Source organism: Passer domesticus, chromosome 2 (genome assembly GCF_036417665.1).
Source record: "Passer domesticus isolate bPasDom1 chromosome 2, bPasDom1.hap1, whole genome shotgun sequence".
NCBI classification, from domain to species: Eukaryota; Metazoa; Chordata; class Aves; order Passeriformes; family Passeridae; genus Passer; species Passer domesticus.
This window is the reverse complement of record NC_087475.1, coordinates 121974470-121995947: the sequence shown is the minus strand read 5'-3', so window position 1 is coordinate 121995947 and position 21478 is coordinate 121974470. Positions and strand designations below refer to the sequence as shown.

Here is a 21478-nt window from a genome sequence, read left to right as displayed (position 1 = left end):
TGTAGCTGTGGTTTCATCATCGGCGATTGCCTACATATGCATCATGCCCTTAGAAAATAAAAGAGGGCCTTTATTAAAAAAGACAGAGCTGTAGGTTTGAATACCAGCTACATATAACTTCCCTTACTTTGAAGTGTTGGGGATGATTATGTTAATGTGCAAGGAAAAAAAAAGAAGTGACTGGAATGTAGTAATGCATTTTGATGGCTAGATATAAATTCAGCCTGAGAAACAATCCTAAGTTTATGGTTGCAGTACCCTAATAAACCACACTTTTATAACCTTGCATGGAGAAACAATCTATTAGAATATTGTAATAGCAGTGTAAGGATGTATGTGGGCATGGGAAGGTACAGAGTATGTGCTTGCTGTCAGTACTCCTTGATTTTCTGAAAACACTGATTTTGTTGCAGATAGCAAGTTTTCATTGTTTTGCACGTGTCCCTTTAGTTATTTTTCACTGATTGTTACAGGCTGAAATCCAGACCATGTGTGGTGACATTGATACTGTAGAAATTTGGTCCTTCTCTATGAGGCAAGTTAAATAAAATACACTTTAGAAGTTTATTCCTGCACCCTGTCCTCTTTGTTAGGTCAGACCAGTCAGACATGGGTTAGTAAGCAAGACTGAAATCCTGGTTTTGAAAGTGCACAGATGAGGGGGAGGAGAGCACTTGCAATTTAGATTCAGATCCCCACTTTCCTTGAGAGAGAGGCTGGGCAGCTTAACTACAGGGTACTCTTAAATTGTGCTAATGAGCTATGAGACCAGAAATGCATTTTTCCATAATATTTCTTCATGAATGTTTGTGATGAGATAAACAAAGATGTCCATAATAGGCTTCATGACTGCAATAAATACAGTGTGTCTGAGCTATTGCTTGCCAAGACTTACTTTTCTGTGTTGTAAGCCTGAATGCTGGAATGCTATTGAATGTATTGATAGGAGTGATAAGAGAAGCCCTCAAATTTATCCTTTCAATTAATAATGCTTAAATATCAGTGTTTCTTTTAGATTCTGACTTGCTTCGTGATCTAATCATCAATCAAAATGTAAAAAAACCCCTTAGTTCTTTATGCTACAGACAAATTTTAAAATCAATCAGATGGAATAAATAACCTTTCCTTAGTGACTATATGCAAATATCTCTAGCAAACCAAAGCAGAGACTCTGTGTTTTCTGTTTGTTAGATTTAGAGTGAAATTGTGACACAAAAACTGGTTTAGCAGAAGGACACAATGCCCTGTATTAATTTACAAATTAAAACCTTCAAGTCATAATATGAAAAATGAATGGGTAACAAAACCAGATTAAAGCTAGTGTTCAGTGTTCCAGAGTGTACTTGGAAAAAGACAGGAGGGAGGGTTTGCTTTTAGAGGTAGAGATAAGCTATTCTAGCATTGGGGCAGTGGAGTATTTAAGCACATAGTTAATTTAAACCAGGTGATGAGGTTTAGGTGGTCAGAGGAAATGGCTGCTGTGAAGAGACCCTGAAAAATTGGTGCTTTCAGGTACTGCTCTGTAGAATAGTAATGTGTCAAATTTGAAAAAAAAAATCCTTTCCTGACCATGTTCTTGGGAGAAAAAAGGAGAGGTGAGTTTTCAGATGTGTGAGCATTGAAGAAGCTCTTGAGGTCAAGATTGAAGTCTTTTCAAGATTTCTGGTTTAATGAAGGTTGCTAGTCTTCCCTATCTCCTTTTCTAGTGTGAGTAAAATATTGCAAGTGAACTTTCACTGACAGCTAAGGCAGATTGTCTTGGGATGCTTTGTGGATAATGACCCAAATTCAGCACTGTTTGATCTATTTTGGGCCTGTCTAATTCCTGCTCTGCAGATATAAGGAAATTAAGTGAGGCTGTGTGTAGTGAAGAATGAAGTGGTTAACTTGAAAATTACAGAGGCCTGAGATAGATAAATGATCAAAGACTGTATAAATGTATTTCTATATGAAATGCACAGCACTTTACATGTAAAATAAAGTTATGAGGAGAAGTGTCTTTGGTGCCTCAGCAAGTGGCCACTTTCCAAATTCTGCAATGCTTTACCTTATCCTGGAGGAGCTCCATGGGAATCAAACTATTTACTTGCATAAGGGTTTCTGAGATTGTGCTAAAGGCTCCATGTGAAGGTGGGCTGAGCTAGGAGGGGAGCAGAAAGGAAAAAGCAGGGAGGAAATTCCAGACCCTAATGAAGCTCAGGCTGCAGTTCACCCCAACATCTGGATCTGCAGTGGCACCAGGGGAATGTGGCTGTGTTCAACGTGGTGTTGGTGTTAAATGTGTGGCTCTGCTGAAGTCTGGGTGTGTGTCATCCTGTTATCTCTAACTGCACTCATTAGTAATGGAACCTGGCAATGGGAGTGTGCCCTCCATGGTGGGGAGGGCATGGAAATACAGAGGCACAAAACCTGGGAGGATTAGAAGAAGTTGAAGCAGAAAAGAGCAGGCGAGGGATGGTGGCCAGCACAAAGTCGGGGTGTAAATATTTGAAGAGTAAGGAGTTGGAAATGGTAGCAATAAATGAGGACAGCCCTAGGAAAGAGGATAGAGAAGGTGAAGAGGAGCTGTTGGTGGCTGAGGATGGTGGAGGTTTCCTCCACTGCTGCAGTTCTAGAGGGTTCAAATGAGTTTAGATTCATTTGCCTGCTTTGTTAAAAAAGAAAGCACTTATTTATTTGTGCAAGTGTAAAAACAATGTTTTATACAGCATATCTCACCCTCATTTTGCAGATTTAGATACCGTTCCAGCAACATTTGTGGAAAGCTCATGAGAACTGGAAAATACTTCATTTGTAAGAGGAAAATGGGGAGTCACATCTAGCAAATACACAGGTATGAAATAACCTTTATAAATGCTGAAAGTAAAATTATTGAAATTTATTTCATAAGAGAAAATTAACTGTCTACAAATAATGCCCATAGTGAATTGCTGTCCAGTAAGAAAAATGCCACAATCAATGAGGTGGCAAAGGGAACCAAGTCAGTAAGCTAAACATCAGTGGATTGCCTATTTGAAAATAGCTTATAATGCTAAACATTTTAGTTTTTAAAAAGTGTATTTCTTATTGATCTAGAAAAATATTGTGGAATGTGGTGAAGCTGAAATATATGAGAATGTTTTACTTTCCATCTGTTCACAATTTAACTTGAACTGGGCATGTGTGTGAAGCAGAGAGTATATTGTTGGTCTTATTAATAACATAATTGCTTTTTGCTTTCCCCCCTAAAAAGAATCAATTGCCAGTAGACTGCTACTCATCTAAGCTCTACACCACACAAGGTGCAAAGGGTAGAGGGTAATACACATTTAGGTGTGTAAGCATGGCTTGATTTAATTTGTTCTTGTGAGTACTTGCTGACATCTATGGAGATTGAGATTGTCTTTTTATGAGAGAGGGTATTTGTGATGTACATGCTTTGCTTGATACTCTGCTGAATTTGCTTGACAGACCTATGAATAAATAAAAACCAGTAAGAATGAGTTGAAGGAAAACTGTAGTGCCTGAAATGTGAAACGTTACTCTAGTTTGCTGGAAATCCTTTAGTGAACTGAAACCTTGAATGTATAAAGGATGTTGTCTTCATCTCAATTGTTTTCTCCTAAATGCATTTATAGACAATTCTGGGGGCAAAAAACCCGAAACCCAGAATACCACCACCATTAAAAAAATCCTCAACAACAAAAATAAAACTGCTAAACTCCCTCATCCTTAATATATGTGAGGGTAGGCAAGTTTTTTCTGTTGCATAGAGTTAGCCTAACAAAGTAAGATACTTATGTATGCAAGAGTACACCTTACTTTTAGTCACTTTCAGCATCTTCTTAATAAAGTAAGAGTGCTTTGAACTGCTTATTATGTGCATGAAGTTCAGTACTTTGTGAAGCCCCCTAAAAGCCTACCCCCTCCTTACAGAAATCTGGTCTTAATTATCACCTTGATTGGTGCTAATAGGACACTTCTGACTCACAGACTGCATCTTTTATAACCTTCAATTCTGATTACAAGGTTTTTCCTTCATGGAAGAGCAAATGCTTCACTACAAAATAGTGCCATTACTTTATACAAGCAGAGTCAGTTTTGCTTCAGTAATCAAATACAGTAGGACATCATATTTCTGTAGGGCATTCATGAAATCAGAGGTTATACTTTTAAGAGCTTTTGCTTTCAAATATCATTTCTTTAAATGACTTTTCCCAGGGAGAAAAGGAAATCCAGGCTAGCAACAAAATAGGTAAATACTGTTAGCATTTTATCACAAGCTTCAAGACTTCCTCAAGGCATCAAGTTCAGAAAAAAAATAGAGTAAGATATTATGGGGAGGATATTTATTATTACAAACTGCAAAGTCAACAGGGATTGCTAAATGTTCTTCCAGTCATAATAGCCTATCTCATGTTAATTCTAGCCCAAAGCTCTGTGACTCTTTATGTGCAGAGATAATGGGGGGTAAAACTGTATTTTTAGTTGAGCACCAGATTCCTCCCAACCATGGAAAATAAATTAAGGAGCTTCACAAACTAAAAATGATTTGGGCTTTGGAGGAATTCCCAGCAATAATATACAAGACTTATTACCCTGGGTAGTTAGAGGGTCCCATATGTTTATGGCTGATAGTAGTCATTTTGATGGAATATTGCCTCAGCAACTTGTTTTCAAATAATTTGCCTGCAACCCAGATCTGTTGATCCTAAGAGAAGATCTTAGGTTCTTAAGAGAAGATCTTTTTGGTAATGTCATTCTTGTTTGTACTCCCTATGTGTCTCTTAGATAAAATACAGTGTATTTTCCCCAGGAAAAGTGCTGCAATAGTGGTCAAGTTTCTATATTTAATTTAGCTGGAGTCTACTACGCATCAAAATTTAACACATCAAGGCTTGAAATATATGGGTACAGATTTGCGAACATGTGCATTTTGGGGTTTTTTGAGTAAAGACACTACAGGTAGTTGTTCTAAAATCATGTCTTGAAAATCTAGAAAATCCAGCTTAGGGTTATTGCTGTTCATTATTTAAACATGGCTGCTTTGGGTTTGGAATGTTGTATAATGTATGGGGGGAAAAGATCAGTCCATCCCCCAGAGAATATATTGTCCCAAAATAGTAAGGAGTAGTATGTGAATGTCAACAAACTGGGCAGTGCAAAGAAAGCAGAAGTTAATTTATGTAGCTTCACATATTGTCTGTGCATAGGTGTCAAGGTAAAAAGAAGTTTTAGAAGAAAACATCAGTAAGGAGAAGACAAAAGATGCTTGTTAGAAGCAAAATTAATAACAGTGCCCTGGAAGCCTAACAAGAATTGAAGGAATCAGTGTGGTCTGTGAGGGTGTGGAGTTTGGGGTAGGCCAGGGAAAGCCTTGAAGACACCTGCACTCTTTGTGGTGAAAAACCAAAGGAGCCACCTGGAAGGAGGCAATGAAAATACCACTGTGGTCAAAGAAATGATCTAAAGAAATGGTCTTTTGGGGTTACATTTATTGAGTGGTATCATGATGGTATTCTTGAATCCATGTAAAGATAATTTTAATATATTTAGGAAAGTTAACATTTCTTTTAAATATTGAGGGAATAAAAAGTTATCTCTTAAAACTGGAAATGTCAGTTCAAGGAGCTCTTATCTTGGTCTTGTTGGTAATGATTTATATTTTCCCCAGGGTTCAGAATGCTTGTCATTTACACTGTCCTTTGGGTACAGCTATAGCTGCCTATGGCCCAATCCAACAAAAAATATGTTCAGTTCCTCTCTGATAAAAGTGTATATAAACCTCAAAGTCACTAGAACCTGCTCTGAAAGCATACACTGCCAGAAAGATAAATTTTATATTGCATTGGACCCTAAAGTGTCATAAAAAATGGCATATCCTTTTTTTCCTTTTTTTTTTTTTTGGTAGCTTTATGACCAGCAAGACAGCATCAAGCAGTTTATTGCAGACCTGGTTTATGCCTTGCAAGAGAGCCGTGTAGTAGACCCTTGTGCATGCTTTGTTTTCAGCACCAACACTGGAAGCAATTTTGAATCTCATTTGATTTTAGTTGAATCTATGCTCTTTTTGTTGTCTGTGCGAGCGAATTTAAAACAAAAAAATTAAACTAATTTTGTTTTTGTTGTTTAAAAAGGCATTTAATTTATTTTTTACTAGCTTAAACTGTATTTGTACATCATGTTTAACAGTTTCTTTCTTAACCCTTTAATGCCATCGGCACTTTATACAGCTAGGATAAAACATATGCCATTTCCAGGGATGGGGAGAGGCACTCAGCCACACATTAATGAGGATTCAATCCTACAAAGCCAGGCAAGATATTTGAGCACATTAATTTCAGCAAGAATTCGATGCATAATCCCTATAGAAGTTAATTGGGATGTTTCATTGGTAAACGAGGTAGCCAGGATCCATGGAAGTGTCAGTATCCTTCTGGGAGGCTCAGCTGTCACTGACAGAAGAGGTGTGAGCAGCCTCTCCTTTGCTGGTATAGCATCAAGTCTCCCGAGCTGAGCCTTGGAATCTCATTAGATCCTGATTCAGGGAACTTGTCTGGCTTAACCTTTAAATTGGTTTTGGAAATGCATCTTTCTATGGTGGCTCTCTTTTCCTTAGAAATGAGTAATGTGGCAACTGTTTGCTTACAAAATATCATCATTAAGCTCACGTACTCCTTGATTCTGATAGAGCTGTAATTGCCAAAAAAGAGTGCATGACAGTTATGGACCTTGGCCCTATTGTAGAGGGAGAACATGGACCACAGAGGGTTGTGGTAGCCCAGTCCCTTAAAGTTGTTCTGAACCAGCACTCAAAGGGTTGGTCATTCTTTCAGCAGAAAATTCCTTTTATTGGGATTGTATTATTTTCTCTGCTGTCCTGCAGATCTGAGTCCCTCCAAGTAGGACAGAGTCTTGTGGCTGGGGGAAATGCAGCTGGCTGGAAAGTTAGGGAAGAGAAATATGTATGATTTGTTTTGGTGGTTTTTTTTGTTGTTGTTTTTGTTGTTGTTGGTTTTTCTTGTTTGTTTTTGGTTTTTTTTGTTTGTTTGTTTTTGTTTTTGTTTTGTTTTTTTTTTTTTTTTTTTTTTTGTTTTGTTTTGTTTTTTTTTTTTTTTTCCCAGCAGTGATTTCTGATTGTAGCTGCTCCTGGGAATTAGATATTTTGGTTTAAAGGATAATCCCTGTATACCGGGTATTTTAAAAGACAGTGACAGCATTTTGGCCTGGGCTGTTTTGTTCAGAGTTCTGCTGACTACATCACTTAATAAATGAGGTATTATTGTCTGATCAGAACCAAGGAAATTTGTAATGTTGGCCAAATTCACTAACTTAACAGTTCAGCTGTCAGTGCAGTATCAATTACAGATGGTTCTTGTGGTTTTCGTTGCCATTCACATTCATGGAATGCCTTAATAAAGGGAATAAAAAGAGGATTATCATGCACTTTCCTCTTGTAGAGAAATAGATGATACAAGCACATCAATTTTGTCTCACTTATAAATAGCTCCCGGAAACAGTGGTCTATGAGGGAATAGGGCTGATTGACTCATTCGTTGTGAATAATTTAGCCTCAAAGATTAGCATTTTTGTACATGTATTATCCATGGAGGACTGAATTCATCTATTTGCTATTATAATCTTCCATTTAATAGTTTATGAATTGCTGTCTGAATTTTTTGGAGATGTGCTTAATTCACTGCTTTGTTATAAGGGATGTGTGGTGGTCCTCTGAGTCATCTTGACAATTTTTGAGTCCTCGCTGGAGGACTGGGACATTCAGCTCGAGAACAATGACAGAGTCCACAGCTCTGTGTGGCCACATGAGGAGATGGAGAGGATTCATATGCCAGCATTTTTTAGGAAATGATTGTCATAATGGAGGGAAACTCTTCAGACTTGCAATGGTTGTGAGGGCTGTATTGCAGTGATTTGTTTTTTTAATTCGTTTTTTTGCAAGACCTTGTGCAGAGCAAATTCCTTTTTTTTTTTTTTTTTTTTGAGGGTGCACAGTAGCATGGGGTCAGTGTGGGACTGGGAATGTGAAGTCCGTAGTTACATCTCCCAAGCAGGAAGCACTGCATATAGAGATAATTGAGAGCTCCTGAGGAAGGTAGTGCAAGTGCCAGAAACAAGCTGTGTTCATTAGCATGGTCTTCTATCTATTAAAATAGAATAAATTAGGATTCTAGTTCATTAATTTCTCAGATATTTCTATTGAGTTGTGTTTTGTGTGTGTGTAATTGTATACGTACAATGTTTATGTGCCTCAGTTTCTCCCTCTTACTCATTTCTGCTCTGGGTGAGAGTGGCCTTGTTTTTCAGCCGCAAAAAGTAATAGCAATCCTTTCCCACTTCCTTCTCAAGATTGTTGTATTTTAGTCCACATTTTTGAAGTGCTCTGAGCATGCTGACCATTGGTATGGAAAACCCAACAGTGCTTTAGATTGCCAGGGTGCACTAATGAGTAACAAGAGGAATTAAAGTTATAATCACACAAGCAAATATACAAAGCCACTGAATGTTAGTTTTATGCACGGTTACAATCGATGTCAAAGCTATAAGATGTTGTATAATCAAATAATTTATTAGGCACAGCTGCTTAACTGCTGACAGCAAAACAACCTGTAGCTTAATTGCTCCTTCAATTGCACTGGTTTTCTGCATGGTCCTTCTGGTCCCAATACCCAAAGCAGAAAAACCCTGCCTTAGGCTTCCTGAGAGTTGTGCAAGACACTGTGGGTCATAACTCATCCATGTCAAATTAATGTTGCTGTCATGGGGCATCAGTGGCATAATGAAGGGAGAATAAGGGCATTAAGGAGAGTTAGTCCTTCAGTAGGACTTCCCTTCTAATTTCATTGATATGCTAAATAGAATTGTATCTTTTTTGGGTTTTTTCCCCTAAGAAATGACAATGTTAACTAAATACTTTGAGGAAGAGATGTGAACCTTGTTTTAAAGTATTAATAATTTGTTTCCATTCAAAATGGAATTGTTCTATACATTTTGAAATGCAATAAGGAAAGTTGCTATATGCTATCCATTCTAAAATTTCTTTTCCTCTAAGATAGTTTTTTATAAGTTCAATTATTTTACTCCTGCCTAACCTATATTCTGCAATGGCTGTTTTTAATTTTGTTTCCAGTATGTGCAGCCAGGTAGATGAAGAATACTGATCCTTAGTGACTTGCATGCTTGGGGATCACTTTGAATAGAACCCAGGAATGTCCTTGATTGTCAATGAGAGAATTTGAGAAATTGTCCTTCATTTAGTCATTGAAAACTTTTACATGTAGTGTTGGATTTTCATAATAATCATCTGATTTGGTGCATGAGTCTATTGCAGGGACAAGGGATGTTCAGTCAAACAAGACTTATGTCTTCAAGTTGTTAATTTACTGTATCATCACAAACAGCCCTTCAGTCCTATAATGGAAAATAGGTGCTTATTCCTGTTTTGAAGACAAAACTTTTTCCTGCTTTATGTCCATGTGTAAAGGTTATGTCAGTTTAACTTTAGCCTTCACCATTAAATATTTCAGATTTTGTGAATAGCTCTGCTGATAGATACTGTTGAACGTGTATTCATAGGTCTTCACGCTTTCTGTCTTCTGTGTTTTCTTAAACTAGTAAATACATAGAGATAGGAATAAAATTTAAGTTAGTGTGTCAGGTAAAACCCTGCTTTTCATTGCTGTTGTACTTTTTATTTATCCAGTGGTAAAGTCCAATGAATCTGAACTAATTCAGTAGGATTGTGAGTTCCTACTGCTTTGCAAATACACCACTTGGATTGGGAATTTGCTGAACACTGGGATTAGGCAAGATCAATTGCCACATTTCTTGTCTATACTGTACTTCCTAGCCCTCCCTGTGCGATTTTTGTAGGCATTTTAACTATGTGGCAGCTCACCTTCTGTGCAGACCACTTAGCACCTTTTTCTCATGTTTTGTTCAGCCCACACACATGTCATGGCAGGTTCTCCAGTGTAATTTTTAGGTCATATCACTTATGATTCTCTTGTCTCTGTAGAACTAGAAGTGAGAAACTGTGAATTCCATCTCAGCACTGGTGCAAAAAAGCTCTGAAATTTGATCTCATGCCTACTGCTCTTACAGCTGTGTCTGCCTTGAAAGAACATGGCCGTGACCTTGAACGTTTGGTGGACTTCCTAGTTTTCAAATATGCATTTAAAGGAAAGGAGAAATAAGTTGAAAATTTAGTTTTCTGGGTTAAACTTACTTAAACAGTTGAATATGATTAATGTACTTTTTCATATATTTGTCTCTGCTAATTTCTTCCAAGATAAGTAGCTGGATTCAGTTTTGTTCCTCAGAGGTGTATTTGGTTCTTTTAACAAAGGGCAAGGGGAAGCTGGAAAAAGTCTTCCTGTTCATTTGCATGGTGAATTGTAAGTGGAGTGATTTTGTCAGGAAAAAAAGTAAATATTCTTATGTAACTCTTTCCAGTTTGTTTCCAAGTTGTTCTACAGGTCCCTCAACAAACTTGAGGCCTGTTTCTATACATCCATTAAAAGTCAGTCAGAAAGATAAGCTGTGGTGGACTTAAATTGGTTTTTCAAGTGTTCAACACTGTGGTAAAATTCTTATGGTGGCTTCTAAACAAAAAATGGTTGTGAGTCAGAGCAAATGAGTTGGTGATGCACACAAAAGGCTGTATGTGTGTTATTTATCTGTTTATTTTGTACAGCCAGCTGAATGGCAATATCAAAAGACGATAATTTTCCTTTAGACTCTTCTTCTTTGTCTTTGAACTTTTCTCAGTTGGAGACCCGGTTTCCCAGTTTTTCCAAGTACTTTACCAAGTGTAAGTACTTTACCAGATTCCAAGGAAATAGAGCCATAAATTTCTTACAACTCTTGGCCTTTATTCCTGTTTTCAATTTCTAAACAGAAGGATTATTCATAGAGTGCTGAACTCGGAGTACCACGAATACAGCTCAACAAACCGAATTTAAAATCACACAAAAGGGGAAAAAATAGGTTACCATGCTGTAACTAGTCCTGAACAACAAACACGGTGCTTAAAGACCTTTAGAACTAGATTAAAGGAAACACAGGGAAGTAAAGAAGAGCTAAAGGGAACAAGCTGCTTCGGAGGGAGGATGGGGCCACATGATTCCTCCCCTTGCTGGTATCAATGGATGTAGGAACAGTGTGATATATTCAGTGTGCCAGCATTTGCATTACAAATGCTTGTACTGGGTTTAGAAAAGACCTAACAGATTGTCATTGCCCAGAGCACTGGCATTACAGTGATTGCTCCAATACAACACGGACTGGTAAAGTTTTTCTTAACCCTTCTGCTACCTCCCTCCAGCTTGAAATAGAGTTGTTTGCCCAGAGTTAGCTTTCCTAGACAAGTGCACATTTTCATGCCCGCAGAGATCTGGATAACACAGTTACCTCTGTTAATCACTGGCATCTGGGATATTGCGTGATTTGAGATGTGATTTGGATTTTCTCAAGTGCTGGAGTGATAGATGATGCACAGCTCACTCAGAGCACTGCTGAGATTGCACCCAGGGCTGGCGGGAAGATGAAGTATTATGCAGGGCTTTTCACACATTCTGTGTTTCTTGTATTGTCTCCAGTTTTCTGAAGGCTGTGGCAATAAAATTAACAGCCTTTTTCATTTATGCTTTTGTTACAATGCTGCCATTTGGTTTAATTTCAGTTGTTCTAATTTAGATTGGTGGAAGCTGGAAGAGAATCTTGTCCCCTAAATGAATACATCTGGAAAATTGTGAGGGTTTGTTTAGTGAATCTTTTAAAATTCCTCTGTAAATAAATTTAAAAAATCCTAATTTTCATTTGCCTTGAAGTTCTACATCTAATTCAAAAGCAGTGAATTTCAAAATTTTAAACTTTTTAACCTAAAGATCATCTCATTCCAACCTCCCTTCCATGCTTCCACTAGACCAGGTTGCTCAAAACCCCATCCAGGGGTGGGGCATCTGCAGCTTATCTGAGCAACCACTGCCAGTGCCTCACCACTCTCACAGTAAAGAATTTCTTCCTAACACCTAGTTTACACCTGCCCTCATTCAGCTTAGTGCCATTCCTCTTGTCCTGTCACTGCAAGCCCTTGGGAAAAGTCCTTTTCCAGCTTTCTTGCGGGCCCCCTTTAGGCACTGGAATGCTGCCAGTTTGTCTTCTGGGAGCCCTCACATCTCCAGGCTGAGCAATCCCAACTCTCTCGTGTTTTCCATCCCACTGAAGCAAAGCAGATCCCTGTAGGCATCCATAAGCCCCAAGAGTAGTTAGAAAAGTTATTAATCACCTCAGCAAAGCATTGACAATTAAAAAAACTCCAAAACCAACAAACCCACCCCAAATCAACCCCTTTGTTTTATTAACTCAGTGAAAGAAACATTTTATATTTGAAAAAATATTTTAAAACTGATGTAGCTCTCAATTTAACCAGTTAATCAGTGTTTTGTACTGTGATGTCATCTTACATTTAGAACTGATTATATTACAAAAAAACCCCTCTGCATCAACATATAAAATATTAATATTGTTGTAAGTTGCATCAAGCAATTAATATATGATAGTTTGCAACTAAATGTAAGTGTCCTAAACAGGTATCTGAAAGAGGAGTATAAAACTTCAGCATTTAGTGGGCAACTGACATGTATTTTGAAGGAAAGACACAGAAGTAGCTATTGTTATCTGGAAACCACTGTCCTTCTATAAAGGATCTGTATGACATTTTTAAAATGGCAGCTTCAGAAGATTACGATACAAAATTATTTCAATGCATCAGAAACAAAGTTTCTCCTTGTCATAAAGACATTAGGTCCAGCTTCATGACTGGGCAATAATGCATGCAAATTAGTTCCTTATTTTATTCAGATGTCCTTTATGGAGTATATCATCATGTTAAAGATTCTGAATGTATAAAAATAACCCCACAGGTACTCTAAGCACTTTCTTTCAGGATAGAAATATCATCTCTGATGGGTTGGTATCTTGTCTAAAGGAGTGTCATTGAGAAGGTAGTATTTTATGAAGGCTGTTTTTTGGCTCTTTGTATTATAGTCTATAATTATTAATTAATTTATGACTGGCAATAAAAATCTTCCATAAATATTCTATGTAGAAGACAAAAGGGTCTAACATGAATGTGTTTCAAAATACTGTGTGAAAGTGGATGTAACAGCATGGTAAAAAGAAATGGCATCATAAAGCTGCATTCCAGAATCTGTGCAAATGTCCTAAGCAATAATAAATAGGATTTTGTGGGTGAGGGATGGTCATTGTATCCTTTTTATCATCTCTGAGAGAAATGAGCTGTTTCTGCAATTATCTTGCCTATTCCATCAACTTAAAACAACCTTTCATTCTGAATTTTAAGAATGGGTTTTGGCTGAAAGAAAAGGGCAGATTTGTGATTATCTGAATCGTGAAAAGACATAATATTTTATTAGCAGTCTTGGCAGCAGTACCCATGTATGCAAGCTGTAGCACAATCTATGGTATTTGTTACAGTAAAATCTAATTAAAAATTAAACTAAGCTGATGGCATACAAACTGCCATTGGAGAGGGGGGACTGGATTTTGTGGGTCTCTTTGTACATATGTGTGCTGCTGCCTTTTTGTTCTGTGGCAGCCAAACAGCTTCTGTCTGAGCTCAGAAATGTGTTAGCCTGCAGTTGGTTTGTGAGCTGTTGTCAGACAGCAGACACACAGCCTGGCATTTGCCAGGGTTTTGTGTGATCCTGGGTAACTCCTGTGATCCTGGATAATGTCTCTGCCCAGGCATTTTCAGTGCTCAAACACTGGAGCCCTCTTTTCCTCTACAGTTTTACTCAGCATCATCTTATTGGAGATTTAGACATGCAAAATGGGGTTTATGTGAGTTTTCTAGATAAGAGCTAAATCAAAACAGCTGAACCCCCTGCTGTTGGCTTTGCTCTACTCCAGGTCACTGAGGATGGCAGTGGTAAATCTCATGTTTCATTTTTGCATATGAAGAATGACAGCTCAGTACAATGTTTTCCTGTACAACGTGTTAGTCTGGCATATAAATGCACTCCTCTTCTTGATGTGCACCAAAGGCTTGAGACAGGATTACAGGAGCTGAATAAAGAGCAGGATGTGCCATGGTTTGCTTTCACTGACAAATGTGGCTTGTGCTAACTGTCAGCAGGGCTTAGAGAAAACTATCTTTTAAGTCAGGACTCTCATACATACATAGTGACCCACCTGCTCTTCTGAAAATTAACAGTTATTCTATGCAAGTTTCCGTGCTGCCACTTTGTTGGATTCAATTTCTACACTTTCAGCTGGATGTGATCAGCACATGGTCCATTTCCTTCTCTGTTTTCTATAATATCTCTTTTGAAAAACATACCAATTAGGGTAGAATTGTGATGTTTATTCCTTTTTTGTGATGTTTATTCCTTTTTTTTTTTATATTTAGCCAAAGAAGACTAACCCAAATATATAAGATAATGAATTCCAAATATTAAGTGAAGGTAAACTGTGTAGAAAAAGAAGTGAATTGGTAAAAGAGAGGTTGCGCAATCATTTCATGTAGGTGCTTAACACACTTGCTTTCTTACACACAAATTACACACAAATTTTTTCTGTGTGTAAATCTGAAAAGGAAAAAAAAAACTTGTTAAAATTTTCATTATCTTATTAAATTCAAAACACTGTGGTAATATCTGTAACATTGTTTGGTTCTTGTATCCCTGGTTTCAGTGTGCAGAGATGCAAGAAAAAATAGTGGTTCTGTAGTTGGTGAAAGTGTCCTCTAGACAATGGGAAAGTGAAGATTGACCAAAGACTTGGAACAGTTTTACACCAGGGATATGAGGGGAAAATTGTAAAGAAGTAGAGAAATATTAAAGGCAATCTCTTTTGCCACTTTTTTTTTTTTTTTTTTTGGCCGCTGTGATTGTCTCCACATCAGGGAAGTTTTCGTGATGCAGAATTCTTAAAGAGTTTTCATTCAGAGTGGGTTTGTGTTCATGTTTTAATGTTTTCCTGTGCTCTAGAATATAATAATGGTTGTAATAATTAGCAGTATGATTGGGAGCAGACATGGAGTCCAATGGAGTTTAATGAAATTTTGGTGTAGCCTGAAATTTCTTTTCAATGGAAACAAATAGACTGAAGTTCTTTCCTGGTGTCCCACAGGAGTATCTCCTGTGATTTTTTGCATCTATTAAGGTGATTGGCAGCATTTTCAATCCATTTTCCAATTATCTCTCCAAACAAATTTGGAAAATTCAATTGCCTAAAGCTCCTTTCCCTCCCTGTCTCTGCCCCCCACTCACTTCAATTTATGCTTCTCCTTATTTAAATAAATCGAAGAAAGAAAGAAAAAATGCTCGGTAGCGTTTGCTATGGAACATGTAGGAGGTCAGATTCTTATGGAGAACAAACTGAATTTGGTGAAACTATGAAAATACTTTTCCAGTCTTTATATCCTTTGATGATTTTACCAAAAACTGTTATGGAGTATAACATACCGCTGTACTCTCTTGCACTTTTTCACAATAGAGTGCACAGACAGTTTCTTGTGCAAGAGGCTGTTGTATTTTGAGTTGAGAATTTTTGTATGTATTTTGAGTTGAGAATTCAAAACTGTGATATTTTAGATTTACTTCATGTACATACAGAGAGGGAGTTTTGTAGAGAAGTTTCCTCCCCCTCTCCCTGCTAGGACTTAATTTTATATAGACAGGCACACTAATAGTCACTGAAAAGTTATTGTACTTAAAGAGAAATAAGGTAGTCGGGTTTTTTGGGTTTTTTTGGTTTATTTTGTGTTGGTTTTTTTTTCTGGATGGAAATGAAATTCATAACTTGTTAATGTCTGTTTTATTTCCTCACTAATTACCATTTTCCACCCTCCTTCCTGTCCATACCATGGTTAATGGCTTAGGTGCAAAAATTGGCAATGGATAGGAAAAGATGAACAGAGACCAGTGGTAAATCTAAATATGTAAATGCATTTCAAAAGTGATGTCCTTGACATTAAATCTGTAAAAGATCCTCACTCAGTCTTCACATCATGCTGCTGCCCAGCATCCTACCTAAGCCTATTACTGCTCATACTTGCTGCCAGAATATTCATTAGCTTTTTAATCTTTTAATTCCTATGTGACAGAGAAAGAATGTTTGGCTGTAATTATGTACGTGCATATGGGTGGTATGCCCATGCAACCCAAATTTTATTTCTGTTCTTCCTTTTGTTATTGATCTGCTTCTCTTCCTGCATCTTTACAAAGTGAACAATCAACAACATTCTGATGCTGAGTCTTGGCACTGGGCAAACATGTGCTTCCTGGTGAGACACTTCTGAGGCTTTGTCAGTTCATCTGGAAAGGTCCCTCACATCAGGAGACGTTTCTCTCCATCTTAAATGTTCTGTTGTCTGGTGGACACTGACAGTAAGTCCTTGCCAAGAGATTACTGTGTCCTCAGCTGGCAGGACACTGAGCCTGAGTAATGAACTCAGTCCTGGGGATGTGGGCAAAACAGCAGTGAGTGCAGAACTTCAGGCTAAAGATGTCAATGCTGACTCCTGTGAGGTGGCACCAGAGCTGGAGCATCATAAGATGCAATTCCGTGAATCTGTTTCTGGGTTTAAAAGACTGCTCCTAGAGAGCACAGTAAACCACCACTCCCAGTGGTCAGTAGCCAACCACTTTATGAGGAGCAATTGTATCATGGGAGAAGTTTGGCTAGAAGACATCCACAAGTCCACAGTGTTCAGGGAGTGTGTGGAAATGCTGACTACACCTTTACTCCTCATGGTTTCCTGAGCTGTGTACTGAAATTGTCCATGTCTGGACATAGCCATGACTTATGCTCTCATGGCCAACTAAATGGGCTTTTTTGTATTTAATTCTGAAATGCAATCACATTGTGGTTGCCTTTCTGTGAGACATGATGTCTAAAACAATTTGCCAACAGCCTCTATGGATGGCTGGATTTGAATGTTCCTTTACTGGCTGATCTCTTCACTCCTTTCTCCCATGCAAAGACTAAACACCTCTATTTGGAAAGTGATTCTGCTGTGGCAGCCTCATGACAGCCCATTGCATTTCCCCAAATCCCTGCTACTTCATTACAAAGAAAACACCAGCTTGCTAAGGAGAAAAGGCCAAAATATGATTGGGAGAATCTGGTCAGCAAAACTGTTCAAAGGAAAACTTTATTTCCTGCAAGAGCCAAAGTGATTCTTAGGGTGTGTGGAAAGGAATACAAACAGGGCATAGGAGGTAATGGGATGTGTGAAGAGGGAGACACAAAGACAGTGTGTGAAGGAAACAGCAAAATACAAACATTTTCATGGGTGACCGTGGCTGTAATGACCTGGCTGTCACTTCATTGTGTAAAAAATACTCTGGGATGTTGTATCAGGCCAGCTGCGTGTGTTGGAGCAGAGGTGCAATTCCCTGACTGGGCTGTTGTGGCTCTGCTGTGTTCTGCTCACACTCCTGGACTGAGAAGAGTGAGGGTCACAATTAAGACTGCTCAGGGGTGAGCTTGTGGAGTTACCTCGGGTCTAGGAGACCACACAGCTCCATTAACAATGTCCATTTTGAATTGACCAACAGATGGCACCATCAGTCCCCTTTTCTCCTGTGGCTTAGAAACAACTCCTAATGCAAACTATTGTCCAGATCTCTCTGCTGCTAAATCCAGTAATTGCTTTCTAATTAATATTTCATTTAAATTCCTAGTGTCTTATAATAGCGCTTAAGATCTCTGCATGCCTACTTGTGCAGTGAAACAAATTATAAGGATACATATTCATAATTTAACCTGTAATATTCCTGCTAGTGTATTAAATGACTCTTGATTTTCAAGGGGTTTCTAAGTCAATGCTGAAATTGAATAATTTAAGCAGAAAAGGCACAGATGCATACAATAGTGAAGAGGTGAAATGCAGTTTGAAAATTGGTGTAACAAGGTAATTTGAATTAAAAGCATACTGCACTGATTTCTGGATACTCTACCTTTCTCTTCTCTCAGATTTACAGTAAGTTTTTGTTGTATTCTGCAGCTTTAAGATACATCCTCAGGATCTGTAGAGAACTCCATCAACTGATAAAAATAATGACACAGCAGCTACCTTCTCCTGTATTGTCTGAATTGCTAAATAGATTTTCAGAATGAGACACTGTTGAGAATGTGTCAGGAATAAGAGCTGCTTGGAGAGAAAGCCAAAAGTCACAAGGAAACAAAGTTCAACATAGAGTTTAAAGGAACCATTATATACTTTGAAGGGATGGATTCTAAGCCATGCAGACATACAGCTTTGATTAGGTAGTGTGGAAGAGAGAGAAAACTGAGGCTATGCTGTGTCTACCATCCTTGCAATGCAAAGGGTTTTTTACTTCTGTTTAAATGGAATTTCCTGTATTTCAGTTTGTGCTACTGAGAGGTGTCTGCCTCCATCACCTCATTTATGCATATTGATAATATCCCCCTTGATCCTTCTGCAGCCTCTCTTCATAGGAGATGCTCCAGTCCTTTAATCATCTTTCTTGGACCTGACCACATGTGGGGAGGGCACATTTTTATTTTGAAAGGCCAGCCATGGTATAAAGATGTTTATCTGCCTGAATGCTTTGGAGAGCCCAAGGTTGTCATCCCTGTATGATCCATGTGTAACTCGTGCAAAGAGTCTCTAAAATATTTCTACTGAGTTGCTTGGCCTCACCAGTTGTTGACTGATTATGTCAGTCAAAAAATATGTGACTAAATAAAATGTCAGTAAAATTTGGAACCAAGATTTTTTTTCTTATAGGAGAATAGCAGTATTATTCCAAATTCTTTGTGCTGACTGAGTACAAACACAAGCTTAACTTGGAGAGCACCAATGAAAACTCTGCTGTTAGGGTGCAAAAAGCAGAGAGAGGGTTTAGTAGCAAATGCAAAGTGAACTTCCTTTACACTCAATGTTTTTTTTTTTCTTTTTTTTTTTTTTCCCTGGAGGTATTTTTATCACCATAGGCATTTCAGTTATGTTTTAATTCAGCTGTATGATTATAAGTGCTTGTCATTGAGGATATGTAGCTGGGTAATTAGAATAATAGTGTAAGGGAGAATCTGAGAATATAAAAAGTAGCTAAAAATGACTCTGTTATGATGCAGTTGAGTTCTGCACAGCTGCTCTGCTTTCCCCACCTCACTGAGTGCTTAAGTCACTGGCTTGCTGTCCATTCACACTACACTTCTTTAAACTGGATTAGGGAAGAGTTTAAAGTGAAAACTTAATAAGATGGAAATCCAGCAGGGATGTGAATGGAAGGACAGCAACCAGAACAGCATCCAAAGCCTCTTGTGGTTCATAATGAAGTGTGTTCCACAACAGACAAATCTTTCCTCAGCAGAAGTGAAATAAATGTATTGTTCCATAATAAATCCTGTTTAGAGATCCCCAAGGCCTGTGTCAACATGCTGCTTAAGCATATGCTCAAATCCAGTCTGATTTCATGAAGTACTTAATCTCTAGTCAGGCTGGGCTATGTGCAAGGAAAGGTTGAAAAATCAGAAAATGTTAATAGATACCCACTTTATTAAGCTTTGTTAGCCCTTTGCTTAGATAGGGTTTAATTTAAAATTATAGATAGTTTGTTTGAATTGGTTTCAAGCTGCTGGAAATCATTAGTAGTGTAGAAACAAATTATTCTTCATTTTAGGTCTGATTTCAAAGACACAATGAAAGTTGATGGAATTTTTCCTCTAAGTCAACAGGGAGCAGCATCAGGCCTTTGCATTCTTAAAAGTTTTCCAGAAAGCCTTAGATTTCCTTCAGCACACACATAATTACAATTTGAGTCGCTAAGAACACCACTGAAGAAGTCCAAAATGAGTCCAATATAAGAATTCTGAAATCCAGCGCTTCTAACTTATGCTGTTCATGGAATAAAAAGCTAAGAGGTCAGAGTGAAAGCTTCAGAAAAAGAAACACCATTTCTAAAATCTAGAGAAAAACCCAACCAAAACTTTGCAACTCTCAGCATATTTTATAGGTTTGTGAGGGGTCCTTGATTTTTATGTCATAGTTCTTTCCTTTAATCAGACCTTTTGAGAAAGAAAGAAGCCAGCAGTTCTCTTGCATGCAATCCTTTACTGTTTTAGAATATGTTGGGAGAGAAAAAAAAAGGTGCAGCTGTTCCTGTTCCTCTGAATCTAAAGGAAAGTTTCTGAGTTAAGGACTTGCTTTGTAACCCCAGGAAGGCAGCTTTCTGATTAGCTTTGCTGGGTCTTACATGAACTTCATCCTCTATTGATTTATGGTGAGTAGAGATAATTCTATGGGATACAAAATATTGTATCTTAAATTGTGTGCTGGAACCTCACTATAAATTTGTTGTCCAAGATGTTTCCCTTTCATAATTAAATTGCAGTACCTAGTTTTATTGCTGTTCCCAGGGATAAATCTCTGGTCTGAGAGCTTTCACACTCCATATCTTTATTGCTCTCATTTTTATTACAGGTAAGGGATTATTTTTTACTATCTTCTTCATGATCTTGACAGAAACTTAACGGATATTGGTCTATTCCTTCTAATTTATTCATTGAGTGGAGAAACCTTGTATTAATAAGCTTTTTACATATTGCCCCATACTTCTGTGTTCTCTTCATCTTATGTGCATGTACCATCAGATTTTCTATAAAATTTTTAAACTTGTTGGTCTCTGTTCTTTAGGACACCCACTGTGCTGGGTGTATGACTTCTGTTACAATGAAAAGAATGTGTGTGACATCGTGTATAGTAACAAAATCAAAAATTCTGGAAAGCAGATCAGGCTTGTGTTTTAGTTATAGCAGCAAACCCTGAACCCCCCTTTTGAAATTACTGTCTAGAACATATGGGCTTTTAGGGCTTTTTAGGGCTTTTCCAGAGAAGAACTTGAGTGGCTGAAACATTTGTAAAAATGCCATTGGTAGTCTTGTCTTTAAAAATAAGATGAAGCTCCAGGTGTGAGAATTAGAACAGAAGATGAAAGCAATGCACAAGAATTATAAACAGCGTAAAATCTAATTGCAGCATTTAACATTTATGCTGTGGTGTTATAAATGTCAACCAGTGGTGCCTTCAGCAGAGATTAAATGGCTTTACTTCACCAGTGGGACGGGCACGAGTAGTAATAATTCCAGTTGTTCTTTGTGCACAGCTGTCCCAAGATCTCTCTTGGCAAAGAGTCCTACCTTTGCTACCTTTGAAATGCTTCTTTTGGGATTTGTCAGAATGTTACCCAGGATTTATGTAAATTGGGGAGCCAAGGTGTTGCCATGGCAATCTCAGCTGTTTATAGCTTTTTTGATACATAAGCACCATTTGTTGTGGCACAGTTTCTAAAAATTTGAATTAGGAATGGATAACTATGTGATGGAGGGTGCTATCTTTCTGCTTTTACAGGAGGAAAGAATACATGAAATCTTATTTCTCAAACACCTTAGACTGTATAAACAAAGATCAGATTGAAGCCTGGAT

The 21478-nt window shown here is 37.8% G+C and overlaps 1 long non-coding RNA gene across 11 annotated transcripts in view; it reads left to right on the top strand.

Annotated features, from left to right (window-relative positions):
• The first annotated feature begins 1392 nt into the window (after nucleotides 1-1392).
• Nucleotides 1393-21478, top strand: part of LOC135294991 (uncharacterized) — a 48999-nt gene continuing 28913 nt past the window's right edge. For 2 of the 11 annotated variants that reach the window (XR_010357035.1, XR_010357034.1), the window contains exons 1-2: nucleotides 1395-1595; nucleotides 2732-2833. This is a non-coding gene — a long non-coding RNA (uncharacterized LOC135294991). Of the gene's footprint in view, nucleotides 1596-2731; nucleotides 2834-21478 lie in introns of all 11 variants that reach the window. The other 9 variants (XR_010357038.1, XR_010357036.1, XR_010357041.1 and 6 more) reach the window with 6 other exon arrangements.